Here is a 12,434-nt window from a genome sequence, read left to right on the forward strand (position 1 = left end):
TAGACCTAACCTTAAGTTTTCAGGCTCAATCCTTTCACTTCTCAACTCCTTCAGGCACTTCCTGGATAGTAAACACCCAGTGGTCAGTAATGGCTGTTTAATATTTTTATGATACTGACTGGAAATCTTAGCAGAAATAACACACAGAGGGCACAGACTCATTCCTAACAAAACTTACGTAGACTTTCAAAGGCCCTCTGTTTGCATTTCCTAGTTCCAATCCCACCCCAGGATCAGGCTCTTTTTCCTAGCTTTTTGTTCATATATGAAGCCTATTCTTCTTTAATTTTCCCCAAATTCCAAAACAGTGTGACTAAGATGCCCCATTATATTCTGGGCATTAATCGTCTCCTCATTTCCTATTCCACGAACCCTCTCTGGAGTGGTCTTTTTCTTTCCCAGGGACAAACTAACTCAGGTTCCTCTCTTGCTCTCTGCTCTTTACTGAGCCTGGCCCTGCTTGTAGCCCATCATCAGATCTTCCTGTTCGCCCTGTCTTGGTCTACCCCTCACCCCACTCACACTGTCTGAGCTGAGGCCTTCTTCTGGGCTCTGTAGAAGCTGATCTGCTCCTTCGTCCTCCCCAGACAAGCAATGAGAGCACTCATCTTTACCAAGCTCTCTTTGATAGTTATTACTTTTTCTTCAATCCTCAGAAAGGCACAGAGGTCCCGTATACTCAGCCTGCTTCACCATCAGCTGGAAGAACATCTGTACATAGGGAGGAATGATGCAGAAAACAAAGTCCTGGCGGACGGTGGTGGCGGCATGCAAACCAACAGCACCTGAATGTCATTTGTGGTCCGTGTGGTATACACGTCCATGTGTGTCCATGTGCGTGTCTGTTACTATACACCCCTCTCGACCCTCTCAGGGAGCTTAAGAGGAATGTGTGGTTCAGATGGGACTATGCGTTGGGTTGGGGGAGGCTTCAACAAATCTCTTTTATTACATGGATGTATTTTTAACAACCTTTTTCTTTAAGTACAAAAAGAAAATTTGAGTGTTTTCTTTTAAAACTCATCTCACCTTTAATGTAATAAAGGCGTCCTAACCAAGGAGACAGGACAGAGACTAAGAATTGGAATGGTTTGCCCAGCAGGCTCAATTATTCCCTTAAAGGTGTATTTTTTTTTTCCTTCTAATTACATCAGGCAGTGATTGGAAGGATGGCAACCAATAAAAAGGGTTTCATTGTCTTGCCTTTTTCCCCCCCTTAGTCACCACACTTGAATTCCTCATATATCAAGCTTTACAAGGAGCTCTGGAGGAGCGATGGTGTGGAGCCCTGATCTTGTGGCTCGTGAGTACAGCACAGGACTGTAAAAGAAAGGAGCCTGAGATGGCTTTAATATCCTGTGAGACAGAAGCATGACAGATTAGTGGGGGACTCCTTCCTCCTCAGGAAACCAGGCCTCTGGCTATAGCTTTGTCTTCAGCTCAGTCTTAGATCTTTATAAACACTTTCCCCCTGAACTTTAAAGGACCCGTGCTTTTTTAGCAACAGTTTAATGTGCATGAAACAAAAACTTAGATAAAGGGTTCAAGCAAAAAATCTTATTGAAGGGTCTGATTTCTCAGGATGCTGTCTACAAACTCAGGCTTCTCGTATAGAAAAATAGTTCAACAGAGAACTTTTTCATCAGGGAAAATACTTGTCTTAAAAATGCATGGGCCTTTATATATGTCATGTTGACTCTCAACTGCTTTAAAGAAATAAAACCTAAACCCATTAGAAACAGTTGGTAATCAAGGTCTTCAGTTGAATAAGAGAGGTTTTGAATAAGAAAGGTCTAAAAATGGAGCACGGTATTTGGGACGCAATGGATAGGAATTACAGGGATTGAAACCATATGATGGAGAAATATCTGGGAAGATGAACGATAGAAAAGGGAATGTGAATCTTTATAAAACATGGGTAAAAATCTGTAGCAGATGTTTGAAGACAGTCCACGCAAAAGACGACTCACATACATAAAACAAAACACATGATGTTTACTTGGGAAGACTTGGTATTTATATCAGTCAGTTCTCCCTTAATTATCCCATCAATTTAGTGAAACATCAATAAAAACAGTAACAAGAATAATGATCAGTAATATGTACTGGGTACTACCGATGTCATGCACTCTCCGAGTGTTTTCATCTCCTAAATAGTTTGGTCCCCCCAAAATCTTATGATTACTCATTTCCCCATTTAAGAATTTAAGCAACTTGCCTAAGGTCGTGCATCCAGCAACACAGAACAGAGATTCAAACCCAAGGATTCAAACTGCAGAGCTGAAGCAATACCTGTACTTTCAAATCAACAGAACTGAATAGTGAGCCTAGAAATTGACACAAATACAGGATTATAGATTTTATAGATTTATAGATTAATAGATTTTATTAAATGTTGCATTGCATATTATCGGATGATTATTCAATATCAGAGGGAGCCTTCTGGAAACAAAGCTGAACCACCAGTCCCCTTTTTACACCAAAGTGTTTTTCAAATAAAAACCATCCAAAGAAATGGGTGACTAAGTGACAGATGTTGGAGGAAACACACTTAAATTTTATACTATTTCCACTTGTTGTCCATTAAAATTAATTATTTTAAAAGAGAGAAAACATAGTAGGGCTGCCTACTACCTGCACATGTGTCATGGACAGATGTTAGTGGCATTCAGATCTGTTCCTGAAGGAATAGACCTCTGGCGGTTCACTCTACCCCAGAAAAATATTGCTGTTTGTGTCTATTTATATGTGATATTATAGATGGTTCATTTTTACAGTTTCTTATTAATTGAACAGTATGAACTTCTGCTCCAGGTTACTAAATACAGTGTCTGAGTTATCTGAGTGAGAGACTGTGCTAGAATCTGAGGCATCCTTCGTGGGGAAGCAGCTGATCTTTTGGAGAATTTAGTTCAGTGCCTCCAAAAAGTGGCTATTGTGCCACATTTTCTGCACTTCACCTATTCTGGTCCATACAAGGTGTTCTGAAATGGCCCAGAAGATAGTAGTGGGTCATTGCTAAAAACAGTTAACAAATTTGTGTCCTTTTCTTGACCAGTACAAATCATTCTTTTGGCTTCACTGCCAAGTTTTTAAACAGAACACAATAATTCTGGGTTTCTAAATATATATTCAAAAGAAATGGCAATATATTTGATTAGTTTCAACAGTATCTCAAGTAAGTGTTCTCTGAAGCATCTTTGTTTAGTGAAGTAACAGATGATACACAGTAATGGAAACACTGATTTTAATTTCCATGGACTATTGAGGCAACTATTAGAAATTGAATTTGAAGTTGAAGTTGAATTATTCCCAGTTAAATATCTGTTTTTAGAAATCTGACTGATTGTAAGATTTAATATGAAATGAATGCTGTATCTTCATTTATGTTTAAGAAATGGCCACATGCAACCACTGGGGACTTCATCAGTTATCTGAAAAGCTGCTGCCCTTTCTGCCTTGGGGAATTAGCTGGTGAGAGCAATTCATTTTAAGCTTATGACTTAATAAAGCTTTGGTAACTATTTTGACCATTATACACTTTTAAGCATATTCCTTCCCAGTATGTTGCTTCTGTACAGTTTTCTCTCTCCTGAGAATGTCCCATTCTCTGCTTTAAAAATGTTTCAATTCATTCCTTATGACAGTTACACATATTTAGTGTAGAAAAAATAGATAATACAAGGGCACCTGGGTGGCTCAGTCATTTAAGCATCTGCCTTAGCCTCAGGTCATGATCCCAGGGTCCTAGGACTGAGCCCCATGGCTGGCTCCCTCATGCTCTTCTCCCTCTTCTCCTCTCCCAGCAGCTCATGCTCTCTCTCTCTAATAAACAAATTTAAAAATCTTAAAAAAATAGATAATACAGATGATCAAGGAAGAAAAAAAAGAGAAATCACCTTATCTCCCATCAAGAAATACGTACTACTGTTTTGATATGTACATAAGAGAACCCTATTATACCAGTCAGTTTTTTTGCACAGTAAAAAAACTTATATAAATAATACATGTTCACATTTAAAAGACCAAATATTACAGAACTGAGTGAACTCAAAAGTGAAACTCTACCATCTGTTGCGATAGCTAGTCTGATTATGCAAATCATTTTCTACGCAAGTATGAGTATATTCACTCTATATGTATGTATATGTTATATAAACATACATCCTTTTTTGTTCACAAATTTTTATATCAGCTGTTTTACAATTTGCTTTTTTTTTCCACAAAAAATATACATGTCTTCATGTCAATATATATGGATGTACTTAATTTCTTTTAAAGTTTGTGTAGAACTCCGATATATGGCTATACCCTAATTACTTAACTAGCCTTCTATTGATAGACATCCCTAATTTGTCCCATTTTACTGCTACAGCTCTGCCAGTGTGTATCCTGGTCCCAGAAGGTTTTGCATCATGGACACATAACAAATACCCACCCTCCAAAAATCCAGCAGAAAGACAAAGAGATCACATATGATTGAACATCAGTATTTTTTTTTTTTTTAAGATTTTTAAATTTATTTATTTGACAGACAGAAATCACAAGTAGGCAGAGAGGCGGGGGGTGGGGAGCAGGCTCCCTACTGAGCAGAGAGCCCGACATGGGCCTCGATCCCGGGACCCTGAGATCATGACCAGAGCCGAAGGCAGAGGCTTTAACCCACTGAGCCACCCAGGCACCCGAACATCAGTATTTTTCATCTTAGAATCTTAAATATGGTAATTATAACAAAAGTCTTAGTTTATAATTTTTTTAAGTTTAAATTTTTAATCTAGTTATATAAAAAAAGCATGTTCACCAAAATCAGACATTTTCAGTGCCTCAAGAGATTCACTAATAAAACATGGAGATAAATGCATTTAGTTAAATAAAACTTCAATGTTCTAATATTTGTTTTAGAAGTTCTCATATATTTCAAGTTATATTGTTTATCATATTAATTTGTAATGTGAAGGCCTTCATCATGCTAATCTAGGATTACCCCCAAACTGAGATCTCCTAATAAATACTTATTGATTAAAAGGCAGTAAAGATATCATTTAATAGTTCACCTGAGAAATTAAAAAACCCCAAGCTATGGTCAGTAGTAACTTTATTTGAATATATTAACTATGAGCCAAAGCCTATAAAATGGAATGAGAAATTCCTAACTAGCTTTTGTTTTATAAAATTGAAATGTTTTGAAATAGATGAAATGGAAACTATTCTGGTTTAATTTTCATTCTGATCCCTAACTTTTTTTTTTTAAGATTTTATTTATTTATTTGACGGACAGAGATCACAAGTAGGCAGAGAGGCAGGCAGAGAGAGGGGGAAGCAGGCTCCTGCTGAGCAGAGAGCCCAATGCATGGCTCCGATCCCAGGACTCTGGGATCATGACCTGAGCCGAAGGCAGAGGCTTAACCCTCTGAGCCACCCAGGCACCCCCTGATCCCTAACTTTTAAGATGTTTTTAAAAGTAATGTGTTCTCTGGATTTATTCTGAATAGGGCATCCCTCCTTTCCTGACTTTTACAATTTGAGAAAAGTGATATTTTATTTTCTTGTTGCTTTGCTTTATCAGCAAGGAGAATCAACCTAGCAGTCTAGCAAAGATGTGGCCATAGTATTCAAAATGAATAATCCCTAAAATACAGTACTATATTTTTCCACTGGGAAGTTAGCTTCAATTAATATATTATTAAGCTCATTGTTAACCAACGGTTCCAACCTTACCTCAAGCTGTGTCTGAGGGCAACTTCCTACCATCAACATGATGGCTAAAAGGCCATCCCAAAGGCTCAAACATAGAGTCACACAAAGGATACTGAGGACATAGTTTTGTTTTGTTCTGAATTTCTTCCCGCTGTGCCAAATGATTACAAGGTTACGAGGTTAGAGGGTGCTGGATACACCAGATGCTTTTTATATATTAGCTCTAACTTTGCCTCACATTGTTCGGCCATGTGAGACGCCCTGAGGAAAACTCTTCTCTTCCTTCCCATCAAAGCCTAGAGAAACCCATCAAATATTTTCTCTCTCGGAAATTCTAACTCCTGAGTCATGGGTGGGCTGTGTATTCACATACTTCCCATCCTTTCCTTCCAGGGCTTAATCACAGTTGTTAGTTAGAAGGAGGAAAAGGATGGGCTCCTACATTTATAAACTCTAGAATGAAAGGTTATGGGAAGTCCAAATGTTGCTGTATCTGATCTGGCGAAAGGGAATGTTTGCAAATCAAGAGTTCTGGCGAAAGGCTTGCTGAGAGCATCCCTCTGTAGGAATCCGTGGGCAGGTAAGGTTTACAAGCCCTACTCGGGAGCAACCTGAGGCCTCTGACCCTTCTGGAAGTGAAAATCTCCCTGAAATCAATTGTGTATTTTAAGAGACTACACTAGGGATAGAAAGCATAGCCACCTTCTAAGAATTCCTCTTGTGAGTAATTCTTTTCAGATATGAAGATCAGACAAAAAAGGCCAGGCTTAACTGCAGTGACTGGAACCTGACTCCTAGAAAGGAAGTATAAACAACTGCATGAATGGTGTTCACACAGAACCTTCAGACTGATTTCCAGGGAACTCTGGAACTTGTCACGCATGTCGCACTGACCTTGCTAATAACTCCATCACCTACGTCAGAAGAGGCAGGATACCTCTCCACACCATCACTTAGAAATCAAAACCAGTCACCCCATGCAACTACCCTTCCCCCTTTTGGGTAGAAATGAACACGTTTGCAACATCTGAGATATTAAGAACTTGTAGACATTAAGAATCTGTGGTTGTAAAATTAAAAACAGGGGCACCTGGGTGGCTCAGTGGGTTAAAGCCTCTGCCTTCGGCTCAGGTCATGATCTCAGGGTCCTGGGATCAAGCCCCACATCAGGGCTCTCTGCTCAGCGGGGAGCCTGCTTCCCTTCCTCTCTCTCTGTCTGCCTCTCTGCCTACTTGTGATCTCTGTCAAATAAATAAAATCTTTAAAAACAAAAACAATGTACACGCCATTTGAGGAGGTGGGGTTGGAGAAGAAACAAAAGTGGGAGGTGACATTGAGCCTAGAAGAGTGGGGGAGAGAAGAAAATTCACCAGAGAGAAGAACATGTGTTTTGGCAAGAGAGACCTGCCAGCAGTCAGTTCTAGAGGGAATGATAGGAATAGGAAGAGCAAAACAAAACAAAAAAGAGGCGGCAGTGATTCAAGGTAATTTAGCATTTGAAAAATAACAAAGCACTGGTAATCACCACAGAGCGATTTATTGTCTTCCAAATCCTAGGCTAAGGGCTTAATCTAGGCTGAGTGAAGACGGGTCAGAAGTCTCTCCCCTCACAAAAATAATAAATACATTACTGGGATGGTGACCTAAAAGAGAAATTCTTTTATTTTTTAAAAAAGATTTATTTATTTATTTGAAAGAGAGAGAGGGAGTGAGCTAGCAGAGGCAAGGGCAGAGACAGAGCAGTGAGACAATCCTCGAGCAGACACGCTGCTGAGTGCGGAGTCCAACCTGTGGGGCTCCATCGCAGGACCCTGAGATCATGACCTGAGCCGAAATCAAGAGTTAGAAGCTTAACCGACTAAGCCTCCCAGCCCCCCTGAAGGAGACATTCATAAAAAAAAAAAAATGCTGCTCTGAGCTCTAGAATTTAAATGGTTAACAACCTGACTCTATTTAAATTCTACCTAAATGTAAATCCTTGGAGAGTCTCCGGTATACTTTTCACACTCAGAGAGGGAACTTAGCTTTTATAATATTTATTACATTTGGATCACAATTATATTGCTTTTCCTTTCCTACCAGGTCAATTTACATTTTTGCTCTCAATTTTTACTTATTCTATATAGCGCTTGATAACAAAAATAAATGTTTTAAAGAGAAAACATCTCTTACCAGCTTCGTTTACTCACTAGTTTACAATAGTTGAATTCTTTGAAACTAGATATCATGAGAATATTTCAGGGTTTGGAACTTGTGCATACAAACCAGCTGGGCTTTGTTTAAAATTTTAAAGCCTTCAAATATTTCACTGAAAGAAAACCAAGATATCTTTTTTTTATAGATGCCAAGAGGTCACATTTTTATTGGTTCATCTGTGTGTCATATAAAAAGTCCTTAATATTTCTAACCAGAGTAGGTCTCTAGGTTCCCCACCTAATCACCTCATATCATCAAGAGGGGTTAATTTGAGCCTAACTTTTGTTAAGTACAGTACTTTTACGGGAGCCACAGTTGGTCAAACTGGTTCATCTTTCTATCAAAAGGCATGTGATAAACAAAAGAAGCAAGAAATGCACTTGCTCTTCAGGGAATACCCAGGCTACATTTTAATTTAGAAGCAGTTATGTTGAAATAAATTGTGCATTTGAAGGGAAATTCAGTTATTCAACTGCAACTTGCCCCTAACTCCTCTAGTCTCCCCGAAAGCAAAGGTGAAAGTTGTCAGACAAGGTGTTGAGGTTCTGGGTCAGATAAAAAGAGGGGGGGACATGCATCCCCAAGTATCTGGCTGTTCTTCCCCAGGTCAAACAGTGTCTTAGGGGACACCTATCAAGCTTGATGAGCATTCCCATAGTGAAATCTGATAGTTTCCGTGCTGATTATTTATTGCGAGTTACTGTTCACAACCAACACATACACACACACCACCAGCCCCATCTCTCTCTCTTCTTCTGTCTCTCTCATTTTTCTTGGACTCCTCTGCATCACAGGACAGTTGTTTGGCTTCGAGGGTGACCTAACATAGTTAACAGAAACAGGACTAGAATTTAGGAGTCTGAGTTCCGACCAGGCATGGGTGCCCTGAACCTCCCGTGTGGAGAGGTGCCGTTTCTGGGAACCAGAGCTGTATTCGTATAAACAGCTGCAGAATCTAGCAAGGAAATTTATGTAATTAGCGAAGCAGGCAGAGATAGGCTTTTTGGCTTCAGATTCAAATTCCACTTCATGATTCCAAGGTGGAGAGTGTTTTGTTATCTACCCACGTGGGACTGATTTCCCTCTCAAGCCTCTAAATCAAACACCAGTACCATGGCAGGAGCCCAAGAAACTGTAAGAGATCGAGGCAGCAAATTCTCATGGGTCCACTCCCGCAAATCTTGGGGTCACCGTTCCTAAGAGAAATTCCAACAGGGGAAACAAAGCTGGGCCTTTGATACTATCTCCCCACCAGGTAGTGGTGATAGCCACCCCAGAGGCACAGGACTGGGTCACTCTGAATGACTCTGGGGCACTATCTTCATCAAGGACTTGGGAGACAGCTGCACATTCTTGCTTTGAGGTCTCTCTAGGGGTGGAAAAGGGACTGAGTTGGCTCTTTGCTCTGTGCCCCGACATGAAGCTTAAGAACCCCCTCCCTTGCTCCAGGCGCCATCTCCTTCAACATCCCTTCTTTTGTTTATTTATTGTGCAACCTATAGGTGTATTGCCTCAATTAAAAACCCAGACAGGGGCTTTCCCCTCCTCACACCTCCATTCCCATCGTCTAATAACTTTCCTTGGGTGAGCTGGCACAGGTCCTAGGGAACAGGTCCCACACATGTCCACCGTCTCTCTAGGTGGTAGCCAGAGAGCCTCCATCCAGGAGCCCCTGGTGGATTAGCGGGTCCCTGGAATGTTCTTCCAACTGGTGTGTGAATCTGAAGGGCAAATGGCAAGAACAAAGACAGGAGGGCTGGAGGGCAGGAGTGGAGACCTAGCAAGGAAAGGGGAGGGGGAGGACCACAAGCATTATAGCAGCAGCCTTAAGCTGGAAACCTTTGAGTCATAAAGAATGACTCCAATGAGTGGTCCAAGTGCTGTTTGACTCAGAGAGTAGTCCTGTACCTGTCCCAGCTTGACTTAGAACCTTGACACGTTTCTCATATCTGCACACGGCTTTCAGGGGGGCTGCCCTCCTGGATTGGGCGGCTAGGTGTCCCACCTCCATTTCACCTCACTCCGAGGATTAGGGCCTTGGAAACGTCTCCCTACTTTCTCCTTTTTCTCTCTCTGTCTTCCTTGGCATCCGTTAAACTTCCAGAAAGGTTTGGCTTTGAAACCACAGAAAGCCCAATGCATGCTAGCTCTCTCTAAAAGAGAGGGTTTTTATCACAGAGGGGAGAGGAGCAAGTAATGCTTAGCAATGTCCTTTAATGTTTTGGGGAGATACTATGCACAGGACAAGGTGGTGAGAAGGATGGACTGGGGGTGTTGGCAGTAGGGGAGATGGGCCCGTGAAAGATTATTCTATACCTGACCTAATCTAATCTTGTCTCTTTCTTCACTCAAAAGATACCACCTAGGGGCACCTGGGGGGCTCAGTTGGTTAAGTATCTGCTTTGGCTCAGGTCATGATCCCAGGGTCCTGGGATCGAGCCCCACGTTAGGCTCCTTGGTCAGAGAGCCTGCTTCTCCCTCTTCTCCCCGCTCGTGCTCTCTCTTACTCTCTTGCTCTATCTCCCTCTCAAATAAATAAAATCTTAAAAAAAAAAAAAAAAAAGATACCACCTACGTGTGCATGAAGCAGCACTGAAACCCAGATGAATACACGTATTAACAACTCCGGCATAACAGCTGCAGCAATAATAAAGTTAAAAATTCCAGGAGCAGTTTCCAGTGTTTCCTCAGAAGGCACTAGTGGTGGTGATCTTTTAGCGTAACCACGTGGGCACTTTTTCAAAGAATAATTCCTGCCCCTGATTCGGATGCTAAGTTATAGCCCCCACCTCTCCACCACATCCCCTGGCATGAGACTGACTGGTCCACGAGCCTCTGCTACTTCTGGAACTGAATCACCTCCCTTAGAGAGAACACTCCCTGGCCAGCGTACCTCCTGAGAGAGAGGACATGGCCTGACCAACACAGTACTTCTTAACCTGGGGGACAGGTGTCCATCGCAGGAGCCTTGCACTTCCTCTAAAATGTCCATAAACCCATATTTGCAGCATTTATAAACTGAAGGCACAAACTATCTCACTCAGATACCCACACTGTGACCCAAACACAGGTCAATGCTTTTGTGATGAATAAAACATAAATTCACTTCAAAGTGTACTTAATTCGCAGCAGCTTTTTTTGTATCGTATTTCAGTCAACAGGGAATACAAGTACAGATACAATTCTGAGGGGAATTACGGAAGTTTTTCTTTTTCCTTTAACAAAGAATTGATCCCTGGAAGGCTGAGAACCACCTAGATATGGAAACTTTCAGTAAAACAAACACTGTAGTTACTGTTATTGGAAGTTTTCCTACTTAACAGGAACATCACAAGGAGTTCAGAAAAAGAAAAACAGGGGTATGGCCCTGGCAGAGGAACTGAAAACAATTTTGGAGACTTAAGAATATCAAAGTAAAAGCAATTATTATCTTGGCAACTAAATGGCGGTAGGCTATAGTTTTATTAAACAACTGAGTTTGGGGATTCATAGATTCTTCTCAAACTGGCAGATCTAGCCCAAAGTCACTGTCTGCATTTGGGTATGAGGCTGATACCAGATAGCCTCCTCAGGTATGATGTTGAACCTCCCTAAACAATAACCACATCTTATTATTATTACGGGCATACTCCCATGTGTGGCCAGCTCCTTACTGTAGGGTTAACAGACATTAAGGTGGAGGAGGAGTGGTTTCTCCAAATCTCATTTGAACAATTAATTCAGGTAGATGCTTGTGGCAACAGTAGTGAGGGTGGTGGTGTCCCTTGGGTATGTGGATTGTGGTGGGGAGGTCATGGGTAGTGGTGCACTGTGGTAGATGAAAAAGGAGAAAATAGGGAGAAAGGTGATTACTGCATCCAGAACAAGGTGCCTAAAACCATCTAGTCAGGGAAGAAGGAGTTAAGTTCAAGATGGTATTCATGGTCCAATATGCATTCATCAAACCAGCTGGGCTGGTTATGGGGCAATATGGCCCAATCTCTTCCCTTGATTTCCTAGGATTTTCCTGTGACATCTCACCTCCTGAAGTTCCTTTTGAAGGCTTCCTGTGGCATTGACTTTAACCAGATCTTATCTAAATGAAAATATTAATGAAGATCATTGGTATGGGACACAGTGTGGGACTTAGTATGGATTTCACCCCTCTGGAACTAGCAAGGTATAGTCAGAATAAACAGTCATACTTAAACACCAGGAAAAAAACTCTTCTCATAATTATGTTTTAATTCAGGGACTTTTCCTTCCAGAGTTTTTGCAAATGTTCCACACAGGCACTGTTGGTTTGTATTTGCTAAAGTTGTTGGCTTGGATTATTTAGTGGAAGAGCCTGCAAAACTACACTAGTGAAAAAGAAGTTATGATGGCTATAAAATGAAATCCAAATCAGTAGAGACTGTGAGTATGGATTTTCCACTTTCTGGTGGGTTTTGTGTATTTTGTGAGTCCAAGTCCATGAGCATGTGATAGCCATGGAAATCAGTAAAGGGGAGCACCATCAGAATAGGTAAGTTGTAGTGTAAACCTGGAGATTCACAGACCTG

The 12,434-nt window shown here is 41.0% G+C and overlaps 1 protein-coding gene across 2 annotated transcripts in view; it reads right to left on the reverse strand.

The window, feature by feature from the left end:
- LOC111144544 (DLC1 Rho GTPase activating protein) overlaps window positions 1-12,434 on the reverse strand; it is a 408,863-nt gene that overhangs the window by 63,130 nt on the left and 333,299 nt on the right. The gene's annotated exons all lie outside the window — the stretch shown is intronic.

The sequence above is a fragment of the Enhydra lutris genome, unplaced genomic scaffold, assembly GCF_002288905.1.
Source record: "Enhydra lutris kenyoni isolate GAN:26980312 unplaced genomic scaffold, ASM228890v2 scaffoldscaffold11, whole genome shotgun sequence".
NCBI lineage: Eukaryota > Metazoa > Chordata > Mammalia > Carnivora > Mustelidae > Enhydra > Enhydra lutris.